The following is a 16479-nucleotide window of genomic DNA, read 5'->3' as shown; positions in this document are numbered from 1 at the left end:
TGAGAATCGTTACAAGCTTGTAACATGCAAATTATAAAGAAAATCTAATGACTAGATTTTCTGCAAATAAACAAAACTGATTTTAAAGGCCTGTTTATATTTATTTATGTTGCCATAGCAACGGCACATACGTCAGCTTAACCAACAAAAAAACCAAAGTTTGTGTTATTAACTAGCTTGCTGCTATTTTTGACGACCGAGGGATCAAGGGTTTTAGAGAAAAAGGTGAATGAAACACAGGTATCAAAAACTGTGTTCAGCCACCTTAAGTATACAGTAACAGTGTCTATATTGATCGAATCATGTGTAGGTTTACAAAATCAAACAAGAACAAAAGTTCTGTAAAAATAAAACCAAATAACAAAATATTGCATTTCTGTGACAGCTCAGTTGTTGGGAAACTTAAATGACCGATCTACTGAAACGTGGACAAAAAAATCAAGCATTCTTTTTGCAGTGTCTGTTTGATACAGGTAGAAATGACCATAAAAGTCCAGTTTAAGGTTTGCCGCGTCCGCTTAATAGAGGTGTCCGTTGAATACTGGTATTTTTTACGGTGAATGCGGAAAAAGAAAAATGGGACTTGCACTGCTGTCCGCTTAATAGAGGGTGTCCGCTTAATATGAGGTCCGCAAAATACAGGTTTGATGGTACTTTATTAACATTTAGTAAATCGGAGAATTGGTAGCGAATTTTACACGTATTGATCAATAAATGAGCGTTTTCTATGCAAATTTAAATTATCTACCTGGCTACGTTTGCAATGATCTTCCTTGTTTTTGTTTTTACAAAATATAAATGATCAAAAGTCGAATTTTCTTGAAAAAATGACCTTTGACCCTGTAACATTTTTCTGCAAAACCTTGCACGTTCATTCCAAACGTGAGAGGATGGAAATAATTGACCTGCATCTAAAATTTGTTGAAAGATCTTGCTAAAAACCACCATCAGTTCGTCAAATGTATGTATTTGGTAAACTTGATAAGCTTAATCAGCGTCTTTATGGTCCTACCATGTGAAACCAAGGGTAGTGAAACCGAGGCTGGTGAAACCAGAGCGAAGACTAACCGATATCCTCTTTGTTCAATCTAGTCGTCTGATTGAACTAACATTTTCACTTGGTTTCCAGTCACTAGAAGACCTTGAAAAGCCCAAAAGCCTGGTCTGAATAGGGTCAAAGGGTATCCGCGAACCTGTGGCTAAGGATGCCAAATGTTCATGACAATGTTCACGTTTACTATAGCAATCGATGACAAAACTCTGTTTTGGCGAATTGAAAATTACCACGCTCAAGAGAAATCGTCTCTTACCACACTATTGTTCTTAGTTTTGCAGAAAACTCGTGTTCCAGTTTTTCTCGTGGAAATGAAATGCGGTCGGGGATCTTTATGCGATATAAGCTAAGGCGAGATTGCTGTCATCATTTTGTTAGTGAACGTGACTTTTAAGCACAATGCCCGACGAGTTTGCCAAGAGGAAAGGTCTCTGATGAGTCCCTTGGCCGGGACGAAACGAGCTGCATAAGACTAGCCACGAACAATGTATTATCACAAGTAACTGTCAACTTTAAATGAAATGTTAGAAGTTATTTAAGTGGGAGATAAACTTGGTGTACTCTTCAAGTTTTATCAGCTTCTCTATGGTCCCGCTTACCGCTTGAAACCGAGGGCAATGAAACCAGAGTGAAATTTAGCAAATATCCTCTTCGCTCAATCGCTCCGTCTGAGTGGAATAGTATTTCCACTTGGTCTCCAGTCACACGAAGATTTTGACCGGTCTTGCTACCACAGTAACGTTGTCTTGTGCCCATCCCGTCAGTAATTCGCAAAACGTCTTTGCTACAAAGAAAGGTAAATGAAGTTTTGCACCAAACCACTAAAACCGAGTAACTGAGTAAACTCGTGAGACATTCCAAAAAAAAATCTAATTAAAAACTACATACTACCATGGCTCCTGATACAACCTGGCAATAAGAATTGTCATGCTTTAGCGTGCATTATCGAATTATGATGCACGCGGGAAGAAGCACAAGAGCTGCTTGAGGGACAGCAGAGCTAGAGCAAATAGCTTCTTGAGTGCTCTCCGAACAAAATGATGTGTTCCAACACGAGATGAATTGTCGTGACTAACTTTTGAACCAAAAACAGTAAACTAAAAGAAAATGATAACCTACAAATGCAGGGATGCAGTCGCAAATGACATCCCTTATTCCACGGCTTGACAGGTAATACGAGCGGACATTTTACTCCAGTCGTTGCTCTCAAATACTACACAGCTCGCAAAATATCTACGCGTATTATCTGTCGAGCCAGCTGAAAACAGGTAACTATATATAATACAAAGCGTGCAGCTGACTGTTAACAGAAAGTCGTTATAGCACTAAGCCTTAAAGAAGGTATGCTTATATGTACCAAATTGTACCAGGCTTTGGACAGTCCACATATGCTTTGGTATAGACAATCGAATCAGTCTAAGTAGAGTGTCTAGATGGGGGAGTTAGATCTCAGTTATCGGTTTTCAAAAAATTTGCAGATCTCAGGTCGCAGCAATAACTTTTAAAAAAAGCGTCAATCCGATTCTCAGCTACCTCTTAAACCCACCCAGATGCTACGAAGAAAATTTAGGGATCATAAGTGAAAAGAACTATTCTTACTTACTTTCACGCGCCTGTATTTTTGCGTTTTCGAGAATTGACAAAAATCGCGAAACTTACGACTTGCGAACAAAACACACTCTCAAAGCTAAATACTCAACACGAAAATGGCGTCCATTAAAGCTGAATCATTTTTTTTGATCAGTTCTTTCAGGCCCCGACCAAAGCACGCTGGTGAAATTTGAAAACGCAGCTTTATTTCTGTGGTTAGGTCTACCGTCCACACTAGTCCGTCACGAAAACAGTACTTTTCGAAACGCTCTTCAAACCGGAGGAATTTAAACTAAAACGCCGGCTTCGCGTTTGGACGCATGTAGAAGGAAAAATTTTGAAAACGGAGCTTTTCGAAAACGATGACGTTACGGAAAACACGTGATTTGCCTGCTCGAGTTTTCCTCAAACACAAATCCAAAGTGATCGGTGATTGTTGCGTTCTTAAATTTCTCCGGCGCAGCGCATGTGCACGGGGCCTCAGTGTACAGTTATCAAAATGACCATTAACCGGTTTCTTGTAGTTATCACTGAAGGATATTGCAAAAGGATGGGAGACGGCTGGTGTAGACGTAGTCAGTGGAACGAAACTTCGAACAGAAAATGCTTTTGAGCATCTAGATGACATTTAAATCTACTGACTGTCACACAGGAGAATGACTGATTGCGTTTGTACCTTAATTAAGAGTTCCTGTTTGAAATACCTTAGTTCGACACATTGATGATTCATTGCCTCTATACAGATTATTAAAATAAGACCTTCGTTGGCGTATTTTCGCGTAATTTAACTCTCCGTTTATTTATTTTGTCTTCTTGAAATAGCGAAATTAAAACCTCGAGAAATATCGCCTAGCGGAAAACGCAAAATTAAGTACGCGCGAAACTAAGCACGAATAAGTTATTATTTAGTTTACGACGACAAATGAGGCATAGGTCAATTCCAGTAGTGCCCACTCCCCACCCGGGCAAGACGTCTTGAAGCAATCCGCGGCTAACGCAGAATTGTGTAATTTTTCTGGTCCGAGTTTTTGACAGACCCAAAGAGCGGGCGAGTATTGATTATGAGCGAGCGAGCGAGCGAGCGTGTGAAGGAGAGTATCTTCAATGCAAGCTGCTACAACACAACAAGAACTGACAATGGATTTGATAAAAGAATGATATGATAGGCAACGTGGTCAAGTGGTTTAGGGTGCTGGTGTTGTAATCCGGAGGTCTCGTGTTCAAGGCCTCCATCCTGCCACTAGCGGGATTTGTTTCTCGGTAGTCCCGAGTTCAAATCCTCGGTCACGCGTTGTAAATAGCCAACTGGTCTGCCTCCTGCCAGTTAGGATTTTTAACAATGTTATGTTTATTTGAAATATTTGCGTCCTTTGCTTCAGTGGCATGCCTGTAAACTAGCTAAGCTTAGTGCTTGTATAGCTAAGTGCATGACCACTATAAATAAGATTTGCATTTTTTTTTTTACATTACACATATTCTCCCCTCCAAGCAAAAAAGGTGAAATACTGTTTGAAGCAACTAGAGCATGCCTTTGATTGAAGCTTGATGTTTGTAGTATGTGTGTGAGATTTGTAAAGAATCGCGACCGCAGTGGTTAAATCAGGTTAAATTTGCCAAAGCGAAAGGCAATTTCGCCATTTTCTTATTTTGAAGGTATAACGGTTTTATAGTTAACCAATTACAGCCTGTTTCCTTGACTCAACATCAGGCCAAGATGATGTATTACTGGATAATTCATCATCTGAGGACATTTTCCACTGAATAAAATCGCCCAAAAAAAAAGCTCACCGAGTGGTAACCTTGTAGGAAATACGTACACCGACGCGAAGTGGCGCAATCGAAAGTTACACACCTTATGACGTCACTAGTTACGACACTTGCATTTTTGGTTTGGGAGATAAAAAAATTGTTTTACGCGCCTGACCAGAGGTTAAATTGGAAAATTATGAATCAGCGTAACATTGACTTTAATTTTCTGGAATAAAAAAGGGGGCAAAAATTTCATTTCATAGGCACTTTAAATATGCCAATTAACTTACGATGCACGTGTCATTCAAAAATTAAAGACGTGTGATCCTTCAATATGAAACTGATAATCTTAGATAACGATAAAATCTATATGTATTATAATATCCATATTTGATCAACAGGAGATGAAATACATAGGAATGCAGCATCATGTTTGCATTCTCTCCAACATGCGAGACCAAACCCATAAGGGAGCCAAATACGTCGGGGTTTTCGCAGGGCAAGGCATATACCTGGACCCCGGGCAGGAGTAGAAGGATCAAAGGATCCTGAATATATAAAATGTTATCAGAAGCGTAACACCATCACACGTCGCTACATTACATTAGATACACTGATACACCTCGACAATCACAGCCATATCACTTACCCGCAATCTGGACTTTCTTCCACATCAAAATCCTGAAAGTAAATGTTCATCGACCAGCCTTCTGGAATAGGATGTGTATGTACATTGTCCGCATACCTTGGGTAGCTGACAGGATATCCTTCACTGATCAGAAATCCGATCTCTGGGTCAAACGCTGTTAATACCAGTTAATTCATTTTAGTAAAATGGACATCCAATAACAAAGACCTAGTTGAAACCTCTCCCAGCTTAAAACCAACTTGCATTTACTTTATTGGGCTGTTACTGTTTTCATGGACGGTCTTCAAAGTTAGGACGTCGAGCTTCAGATTTACCGATGAGTACCTTTTTCCGTGTTTACGTAACCTCAACTAAACACGTGAGGGGTTGGGAGAATTCGAGATAGTTATTCAAACCCAAGACGCAGGTCAAGGTTTTCAAAACTTTTCAGTATTCTTCCAACTCCTCAAGTATTTAGATGAGGTTACGTAAACTCGAAAAAGTACTCTATTGCTTTTATAAAATATTTCTTAAAAATACGTGCGAATTTAAAACGTCACACCCGTGTTTACATACGCTCATCTAAACACACCTATCGACCAATCAATGGGAGTGCGCGTACTTTCTCAGTTATTTTATTAAATCACTTCGCAGTAATTAATTGGCCATTTCTGCAATTCATTGACTACTGACACCCAGCATTGTCCAGAGCGGGAGGGGGAGTAAATTGGATTCCGGTTTTATGGAAAAATAACAGTGTCTCAAACGTTTTGGCCAGGATTGAAGGCGTTCAAGATATGTCCTAAAGTGCGATCACTGCATGAGATGTCAGTTAAATCAAGAGATGCTATGGCCAATGAATAGTCAGAAACAACACTTTGATAACAATTTGGACAGCATGCAACTTCACTTTAAGTTATAGTTTCCAACCCGTTCATTTTTTGCAGTACAGGGGCTTAGCACTTTGCACCCAGAGGGCCATTACAGGGTGTTTTCTCGAAGTTTACCTGGGACTCACTCTCAAGCAGGCCAGAAAAAACTCTCTTACTTGTGAAATTGACTTGGAGTTCTTTCACGTCAGTTCCATACTGGTTGATGGCCTGGCAGGTGTACTTTCCATCCTTGTCCAGACGGATGGTTGCAGTGTTTGTTGTATTCACCAGTACTGTAGAGTTCCGTATCAGTGCTGTGTATATGGGTGGGGTTCCTCTGCCTGAACATGACAGCATGCCTCCTTGTATTGCTAGCAGAGCAGCTGGGAATGTTACCATTGGTGGAACTAATCGGTTAGAAATAAAAACCTTTCACCCTTACTCATTAACTGAACAATACCCGCTTACATAAATTAAAAAAAAAAAAATCACTTCTTCCTGTAATACATGCACAGATTACGTCAAAATGTGACTTTAGTTGACACATTGACACAAATACATATATTTGTGTTGCGTGCTTAAAACCCAGAGGAAAAAAAATTGATACGTGTGAGATAATTATAAAACATGAACTGCGCATGGAGTATAAACTGAAGAAATGATCCTTGCATTAGATTGCCATTTGACGAGACCAATTTTTTTTTTTTTACTTTTTTTGCTCAAATGTGGCTACTAGGTGGAAAGAAGGCTGATGTAGTTTGTTTTCTCCTGCTCTTAGATTGCACAAGTGACTTACGTTATTTTCGGTCGACGGAAAACAACAGAAGACATCCGTCTACCGGAGAAGGTAACGAGTCCACGATTTCAGGTTGAAACTATTTACAAAGTGCATCGTATTATTTATCAGCTACCTTGTCTTATCGATGTTTGTATCTGTGTCTCGTTCAGTGCAACATCGTAAACCTTCATTTCCGCGATTTTTCCTTTGAAATATGTCGTGTTTTTGCAATCTTTAAACCCCATTCGAGCTGTGTAGGGGTCAGTTGCAATCTCATAACCCTTGCCAATGTTTTGCGAGATACTGAAATGTCCGTTGATATACAGCGAGTTATTTCCGGTGTTGTGATCGTAACTTGCTGCAACATGAACCCACTTTCCTGCTGGAAGAACCTCAGCAGTTTTTATGCTAGTCAGTGGTTTGAAAGATCTTTCTACAATTTGATTCAAGAATTTGCCGTCCACAATCCACATTAGGACTCCCCAATCTCCGTAGCTGAATAGTGGTCCATCTTGGCCTGTGCGTTGAACCCAGCACATCAGTGTGATTGAAAACCGAGTGTCCAGGCCCCCATTATTCGGAAACTTAATGTAGCTGCTAACAGTACCATAAAACGTGTACGCTCCGCCTGGTTCGTTGTAGGGTCCGTTTGTAATCGCAACATCTCCCAGGGTTCCATTTGGCTGCCTGTACTCTTTTTCTGTGGCTTTATGGCGAGCATTCAAGGGGTAGAAGGCGACAGGTATTGGCACAGCTATGAATTAGAAAAAAAAATTTACATCGTCACAAATAACATTAAAGTACGATAGCAGTAGAAGCTTTCTGTATGACACAAATTTGCGAGTTGGTTCTCTGTGGTCAACTTAACCCGCCTTTTGGAGTTCGCCACTTGGTGTCAAATCTGCTTCCGTACGGGAGCCATATGGCCTCAAAGATACTTAATGACTAGCCACAAGGAAAAAGTGATCTTTGTTTCCTGAAGACCCTACCCTCGACGCAAGGGTTCTGGGTGTTATATCATGAAAACTTTCCTATTACTAGACTAGAACGGATCACGTGACTTAATTCAAAACTGTGCAACTCTAGACTGCTGGCAGTCTGTTTTTCTCTCGAAATTCAGCTGGGATTATGAGGCGAAACTCTTTAACACTCGTCTAAGTGACCCTCAAAGAAAAAACCGACTGCCAGCAGTCTAGTATAGCTCCCGATGACTAGCCTGCGTAGCTAGTGGGATTTTGTTTTAGTGGCAAAGCCGAGTGTGAACACGAGTGGCGAAGTCGCCAGGGAATTGGTGACTGAGTCGAGTTAAATTTCACTCAGGGCTTCGCCGCTGGCGAATTTCCTCGTGGCAGGGCGGAAATAAGCCATGCATATTAGCGCCCTGCTCGTGGGCTTCGCTCGCGTGAGAATAAAATGGCGGATCCCGCACCAAAAACCACTCGCTCACGAACTTCACCAGCTACGCAGGCTACCCCATGACAAGAAATTTCACTAACGCCCTATGACGACAACAGCTTGAAACTGGTACTTTCACTTATCAAGGACTGGTGACTTGAAACCGCGTGAAATCAATTTAATGGGAGGCCTTTTGAGTTTCTGTAGGGAACCAAAGTTTTTGATCACTGTTCCTACGTGTTCGAGATAAAAAGTCCATTGGGCACTCAACAATTTACTTTGATTCAAAGGAGGCTATTTCGATGCAAAATTCGAGAATTCAAAACTCGGTAGAGTGCGTTGCAAGGTGTCAAATTTGTATCGTTTTCCAAAGTCATTATTTGTCTCTAGATATCGAGCAATCGATATTCATTGGATTGATTGATTCTCTATATCGGTTTCTATCGCCCCCCAACAGTCACTCTTGCAGATACACACCTACTCGCTCTTTTAAATTTTGGTTTTATAATTGTTCGAGAAATATCTACCTTCTGTGTCTTAACACGTTTTAAAGTTATTATCACTAATATTAAAGCATAAACTCCATTCAATTATCATTTCTTACAGGGTGTGAAACTGATCAGAAATCTTCTGTTTTGAATTCTCCTGTTTGAGTGGAATTTTATCAAGGCGTATTTTCCCGATACAAGTAGCGTCTTTCCAGTCATGTTACCACAGTACTTGCCAAACACCCGCTTCATCTCATTGGTAATCTGTAAATAATCTCGGCTACAAAGAAATGAAACATAAGCAAGTGAGCTTCTGTAACAAGGGATCACTTCAACCTGGAACCCAGATTCTTCGTTCCCCTTGACCAGCACTCGAGAACCGAGCGACCCTAGAAAGTACTGATTAGAAATCCGGTTGAATTGCGCATGCCTAGCTGATAATTTCTTGTGGTTTTCATTGTTTTTACAACCAAAATCCTGCAACGGAACTTTCGAGAGTCACTCGCTTGCGCAATAGGGGGCAAAAACTCGAGGTAAGAGCTTGGCAATCTCGTTCCCAGAGTCTTTGTTCCCCTTGACCAGCGGTCGGAAAACGAGAGCTCTGGGAGCAACCATTTCAGGCATGCGCCATAGATGCAGACTGCGAAGTGAAACTGGATTAGCTGAATCACCAGAATTCGGTTATTTCAAAATGGTTGCTCCCAGAGCTCTCGTTTTCCGACCGGTGGTCAAGGGGAACGAAGACTCTGGGAACGAGATTGAGAGCTTGGGGGTCATTGTAGAGTGCATCACGCATGCGCATGTCAGTTTTTTAACCATAAGTTTGAATTTCGTAATGTTGTGATCGTGTAGCCAATCATATTTATTCATTCACCCATTTTCCTTATGAGCAGAGTGTGTAACAGTTGCGTGACCTCTTAAAATGTGCTAAGTTAAGTTAAAGAGTGGGTAAGTGTAACCGACTGCCATTGTAGTTTCTCACTTCATTCTCATTAAAATTGCATCGCACTATCTACAATTAATAAATTCATAGTAGTGTTCTTATGTAAATATTGCAAGTGGTTTGGTTGAGTGACTTGTATTCTATGGTTCAATAGAATCCGAGTACGGCAAGCTCTAAAAGTAAAGCGGGTACAAGCCCCTTCGTGTGTACGCATAGGACCCATGTTGCAGGGACAGTAAACAAGCAGGTGCACACGAAGAGGTTATTGGTTCATTTCTTTGTTTTAGCGGGGACAGTGTGCAGGAGGAGTGCTTACGATGCGACATTTAGAACTGGGGTCATTTTGTTCCTGCTTCAAGCAGGAACAAAATGAGTCATGACCGACGAATTCAACACAACTGAATTTCATGCATCATTTTGCGTTGTCGCCGCAACGTAAATAAATAAAGTTAAAAATAAATTACAATATTGAGAGAGGAAGCCAAATCAGCTTTAGGTGGTTTCTTTGCGGGTCCTCTATCCTGGTCGAATTAGAATTTAGAGTGTTGGTTTTTGTGGAGGTTGGAAAACCGGAGAACCCGGAGAAAAACCCTCGAAGCCAGGCGACAATCGACAACAAACTCAACCCACATAAGGCACTGGGCAGGAATCGAACCCGGGCCACATTAATGGGAGGCGAACGTTCTCACTACTGCGCCAACTCTGCTCCCTTTTCCACACTAGCAAAACTTTCAAACTGAGAAAAATGTCGTTGCAACATGTCCCCGATTCATGTCCGCTAGTGTTTGGTCATCTTAAGAATCTAAATCACTATGTTTCCTCACGGTTTTTGTCAAGACGTGATCATTAAAAAATAATGATGACGATAAAAAATAAGAAATATGTATATTAAAGGACCTTATTATTTCTCTCAGTTAGTACGCGCGTTGTGATTGGCCAATTTAGCGAGCCATATTCTAATGTACGGCACGCTAAAAATTATAGCTGTTTTGGTTGCCAAAGTGTTTCGTGATTTATCGCCAAGTTTTCGTAACTTTTTTAGCAAGTGAAAGTTTAAAACTTTCTTTTACTTCTGAAATTGTGTATTAAAACCTGCTAACGACTTAAAAGTCACTTAACAACGATTTCAAATTGATTCGTTTTACTTTCGAGCTGCGTCAGAAATTTGAAGCCGTTCCGTGGGAATAGAAATCGTTCCCGAACCCGTCAAACACACAGTAGAGATGAAACAAATATCTTTCTAACCTCATTTTCTCGGTCCGTACTGTAAGTTACGGATCCTCGTTTTTCCCCTTTAATGGGGTAAAACTCGGTCCGTAACTTACAGTACGGCCCCGGCTCGAACTGGTTTACTAAGAGTATCTATAGTCAGCCTCCGCCATTTTCGATGCCATCGAAATTATTGATATTGCATAGTGAAGCGAAATCTTATTGTTTCACTTTAAGTTGAGTTCCTAAAGGCATGTTTAATCATCTTTAGTAGTTTCACAGTGATTTCCTTCGTTTCGACATGCTCCGAATAAAATATAATAGCCAAACTCTCACATGTTAAAAAAAAAAAGACAAAAAAAAAAACAAAGGTGTGGCTGACTAGGGCCCTTTAACTTACAGCTATAATTTAGTTTCAGAAGTTTTCGTTCTTGTTACTATGAGACTTCCGCACATTCAGGTTTTCCATTCTGTTGAGAAAGTAATGCAGGTCGCTGGACCTCTACCTACATTCACAACTTAATAACACGCTAAAAATCAGTACTTACTCGCAAGATGTACTATCCTCCAGGTAAAGCTCATAAATGGTAATATTAATCACCATGCCTTGTGGAACAGGAACCGAAGAAACACAATCTGTATCACTTGGGTAATCGTTAGGATATCCAGGACTTTTGAGTGTGTTATTAATCACTGGACCACACACTGCATGTATCAAAGCAAAAGAATAAAAAGACAGTTGACATCGACAAAATGGTTGTATTCCAGCAACTGTGAGTTTCCTTTGGCCCTGAAAAGCCCCATTGGGGAAGTGGTTAATTACGATATTTATTTATTTACTTATTTATTTAATTTTTATTTATTTCTCTAACTTTTTTGTTTCAGTTTCACAACCCCTCCAGGGCCTGACAAGCGTCCTCAAGAAACCAAAACACACAGTATCCTTCATCTCATTTTTACTTAACAAATCTTCTCTTATCTTATGATAAGGATTTTAATTTTTCTATTTTTCTTTGTTTACTTTGCATGATTTTGTCCACACCCCATCCATCTGTAACTATGAAAGCAACGACAATGAAACTGAGAGGGTGTATTTTTTGTGCGTCCAGCTTTACTTTCAACAACTTTACTTCAAGGTAATAGTCTTTGGTAGCTCGCAGTTAACGACGAGCTTCTTAACCTAAGCGAGAGAGCTATACTATTAAGCTCAAAGAAAAGTAAATAAACAATGCATAAAAACTAAACTTCATGCAATGATTTCAAACAGTATAAATGACTGATGTGATACGCACCACACACACATTTCTCTCAGTACATAACCATTTCTTGTAACGTGGCGGTGTAAAGCGAGCTATAGATTACGTGCTTTGAGTCGGCGCCACGCGGGAGGTGATAAAATTGTCACGTGTTGAGTACAAGGAACCAACAATTACCGGTCTTTCTCTTTTTATGTCGTTTCATTGTTGAAAAAAAAAAGGCATTTAAAAGAGGGAGAGATTTCATGGCGTGATTTTTCATCTTTCAGCTTTTTGAGAATAGTTTTCTCCATGATGAGATGGACCTCACGGTGGCATGGTAACCTTTGGCATACTGTAGTACTCAAGTCTTTCCCAAGGTAGGGCACTGCATGACCCCAGCCGAACGAGTCCACTGAACGAAAACGGCCATAAATTCACCTCAAATGCTCCGAAAACTATTGTCCATGATTCTGTGAAATTTCGAGGAGTATTTAAAAGTGAATTTACGGCCGTCTTTGTTTAGTGGACCCGCTCGGCTGGGGTCATGCAGTACCCTACCTTGGGAAAAGATAGAAGACAAAGCAATGAAGCTACAAACCAACTAAATGACCATAAACTTGCCTAGAAAACTCACCAAAACTTCACCACACACCTGAAGCTTGGCAGGTTTATTTTTATTCATAATTCTTCGTATATTTAGGCTTAAGAATATAACCCATACAAATCCTTATATTGCGAAACCTGAAAACTGATAATTTTGAGCATTATTATACGATGTCTGACAACAAGCTCGTGAAAACGATCGTGGATGCTGCCACTCTGACTGGCTTAGCCGCCGGCATCGGCTGGATTGCGAAAAAGGTGGTGAAAGAGAACTTCACCTCTGACCCCAGCAGCAACATCATGAACTATGCAAAGTTCACTGCTGTCATGGCTGGCAGCGTCACACTGAACAGTACCTGGAAGACCAGAAGATTCTTCCAACCAGTTAAAAAATTAAGCATATTACTATATGTACAAATAGCTAGTATCGGGATGATGATCGGAAGCGCCATCATTAACTCCGTTGCTTTCTGCGGCGGCAACTATCTTGCTAGCTATTTGTCCAGCGACGGACGTCCAGCGACAAAGCCATTGAAGCATATAATGCCGCTTACGCCAAATACACGTGTGACCGCACCAAGCTTCTTGATTGGATCGAAACCATCAGGAAATGAAAGAAATGAAATGAAACTCTAACGCCAAACGCACCCAGGCCAACCAATTACACCCCCAAAGAACCTCAATTCTCTGATTTTTATCAACCCAGTGAGCATCAAAAACAAGGTGAGTTGCGTTTCGGTTATGCAGCTTTTCGTTCTCTTTGAACTTTTCGTGGTGTTACATAATGGAATCTAAGCTCACCAAAGTCTACTACAGCCCCCAGGGCTACTGGAAAGGTATCGCTGCCATTAAAAAATTAGCGGACGCTGCAGAAGCCCCAGAAGAAACTCAACGTATCGGCGCCCAACGCGGTCCACCAAACGGACCACCACACGACAAGCTGCCACGGGGGCGGAAAGTTTACAAATACTCGCTGACCGTTGTTGACGTGGCCAGCCGCTACAAAGAAGCTGAGCCTCTGACCTCAAAAGATTCTGCTGAAGTTGCGAAAGCTTTTCAGTCGATTTACATGCGAAGCCCTTTGACGTGGCCTCAGCTGCTTCAAGTCGACCCTGGGCACGAGTTTATGGGAAGTGTGACCAAAGAGATGGAAAACCACAAAACAACCATTCGTCGTAGGCGCAGTGAAATTCACAGAGACCACGTTGCACGCTGGCGGAGCGCTTATTCGGTCATCAGTACGCCGTGGAAATGCTCCTGCCTTCTGGCCAGCGGTCGACTGCGTGGGTAAAAGGCTTCCCAACGTTGTTAGCGCTCTGAACAATGGGGTGACCAGTCTTACCGGGGAAAAAACGGCTGTCGCAATGAAAGAGAAGGCTGTCTCACATCCAAACCCTCTCCAAGTATTCCAGACCTGTTGGGTTGAAAGAAAAGAAAGCTCCCCCTTCTCATTAATGTAAGATATTTGTATCAACCCGGTGAACTTGAAGGCGGAACTTGTTAGTTACAAAACGTATCAATTATTTTTTGGTTATTTCCCACTCCTGGTCCTCGGGGACTGGGTAACAGTGTTCGAAGTATTATGGTCTGGACCATGTGCTCGGTTAGTTTCACAAGCTAGTCATCAACACAAATTGTTCTTGGATTTCTCTATCACGAGCCAGCAAAGCTTGTAAGTGTTTTATTTCAGTTCTTTTCATGGTATTCGATTTCGCTTTTTTTATTACTCTTTTCTTTTCAGTCAAACTAAATACAGATACAAATACCAACGAATAAAGATCGAGTTAAAATTCACAGAACTAAAAGAGCTACAGACCCAATCTGGTCTTTGAAAGTCTACAGTCTGTAACCAAACCTGACGAGCCTGATATCTATTATTTTTTTGACGGGCCTAAGTGCGGTTTTGTCCACCAAGAACTGTTGGTTGTGCCGCCATATACACAGCTTCCGCCTGCTAACGCCTTTCATTAATATCTTTTTGTCTGTATGTCAGTGTGTGAACGCCGTCATCCGCTATCTAATGCTTTGTATCAAAGGATGAAAGTGAAACCCTATTCACATGCATGCTATATATCTCGTGGCCCTCGCTGCGAAGAATGCCCATTCCATGCTAGAATTGTTTCTTTTTTCAATAAAAGCGCTTCTTCGTAGTGCTCGTGCCTAACTTCTTTTACACCACATTCTTTTTCACACCCTTTGCTTTCCTTATATGTTTTTGGTTTTCTTCCAAGACTGAATACATTTTTGGCCTTATGGCCACTGCTGCCTTAACCGTCCTTCCCTCGCACTCATCTTTCATCTTGCCCAGAACCTTTTTATTTCTGTCACTGTAAAGCATGTGGTCTTTTGGGTAGTTGCTTTTGTCATACAAATCAATGTCTTCCGCAATATCCATATTGAGAGAAAGCTATCTGTATCTGTGTAAATAAGCTCGCGCTTCGGTCGATACTTAGTTTTCAGCAATTATAGAAAAAATCATACATCAAGATCTTGCCGTTGTCGAGAATTGTCATACCTGTGTGAACAGGCTTGTTCAGTAGGGGCTGCTTTTGTGCATGTGTATGCCTCCCAAGTCATTTCCAAACATCTCATACCTTGCAAATGAAGGGCTGGCCACCAAACGACATACCTTGTCTGTCTCCCAGCTTCGGAAAATCTTCATATCGATACGGTTTCTCAAGTTCTCCATCGTTTTTCCGAACACCGAGTTGTTCATAAGTTTGTAAAAGTTGCTCTCGAAATCGCTTTTCGCTTTCTTCCTGAATTCAGTGTTCATCCGGATCTAGGGCTCCATCCAGGGTTCTTGTTCAAACTCGATCGCTCTGTGCACGTTTTCAAACGCATTCCTTGTTTGAGATATAGCTGCAGGTTCTTGTGGTGTACCATGTAATTGTTTTTGTCCTCCAGCATCAGCACTAGCTTCTCGCTGTTCGGTTGGTCCAATTTCAGGTCTTCCATCAAACGCTTTTGGTAACCCGACATTAACTCCTTTCCAATTACCTTTTTCTCCCGCTCAAGTAGGTAGCTGTTCTGTTCTTCGTGCAGCTCTTCAGTGTACTCCAGGTCTACCTCTAGTATCCACCCCTTCTTTGAATTTTCTTTCATTTTCATTATCTGTTCTTCTGTGGGCATGATACGCTTCCACTTGAAACCGCTTTTCGGCAGTGGCAAGCTCATCTCCCAGCCGTAAAGGTTATTCGCGTCTAAGTAAGTTATGTAATTTGTTGGTTTGCTCGGGTCGTATCCTTCAACCAGCGGGTTGCTCGCCTTTGCATAGCGTTTGCTCACCATTGAGATACCTCATCTCATTCCTCTCGATCGAGATGAAAAGGTACATGTCTTGGTCTGTCGAGAGCTCAAGCTCTACGCCTGTCTTTTTCAGAAGAGCATCCCAGGTCAAGCTCGGCGAATTGTAATAATGCGCTGGATCCAGCCCGTATTTTTCTATACATACCTTCCTCAAGTTTTCGAAAACATCCGCTAACAGCAACACTTTATGATAGTCACCGAGATTTTTGCACCCGAATGCTTCCCATACTTTCTGCGCGTGCTCATACTCTTCTTCGGTGATGCTCTTGGAGTAAAATGCCTCTTTTGCAGGTAGCTTTGTCTCATTAAACCTTTCAAACGAATCCATGTATTCGTACGGATACATTCCATTCTTCAAGAGCAGCCTTCTTTTTTTCTTTCTCTTTGTGCCTCTTCTCTGTTATTTTGAAAGATTTGGGTCGCTGCCTTTACAAGAGAATCCAGACTGCTCAGCAAGAACTGAATTCACACTATCGATGAATCTAAGATGAAATGTAATTTTCCACGTTGTTCGGTATGCAATTTATTTCTCCGTGCACTCTCGACACTGCCTGCATCAAAAGGTGCCCATCATAACCTTCCAAGTTATGAAATACAACCGGGATTGGCACCGGTTTTTGCAT

The 16479-nt window shown here is 41.2% G+C and overlaps 1 pseudogene across 1 annotated transcript in view; it reads right to left on the bottom strand.

Moving 5' to 3' along the window:
- The window catches only part of LOC145501597 (uncharacterized), a 53332-nt pseudogene that overhangs the window by 9080 nt on the left and 27773 nt on the right, over positions 1 to 16479 (bottom strand). Inside the window, exons 10-15 of the transcript XR_014051249.1 lie at positions 11255 to 11411; positions 8671 to 8834; positions 6805 to 7425; positions 6070 to 6300; positions 5043 to 5196; positions 1654 to 1838 (exon numbers count right to left, since the gene is read on the bottom strand). The product of XR_014051249.1 is annotated as an uncharacterized LOC145501597 (transcript). The remainder of the gene's footprint in view (positions 1 to 1653; positions 1839 to 5042; positions 5197 to 6069; positions 6301 to 6804; positions 7426 to 8670; positions 8835 to 11254; positions 11412 to 16479) is intronic.

This window comes from Orbicella franksi, chromosome 1 (genome assembly GCF_964199315.1).
Source record: "Orbicella franksi chromosome 1, jaOrbFran1.1, whole genome shotgun sequence".
Lineage (NCBI taxonomy): Eukaryota > Metazoa > Cnidaria > Anthozoa > Scleractinia > Merulinidae > Orbicella > Orbicella franksi.
Note: the sequence above shows the minus strand (reverse complement) of the source record. Positions and strands in the feature narration are given on the sequence as shown.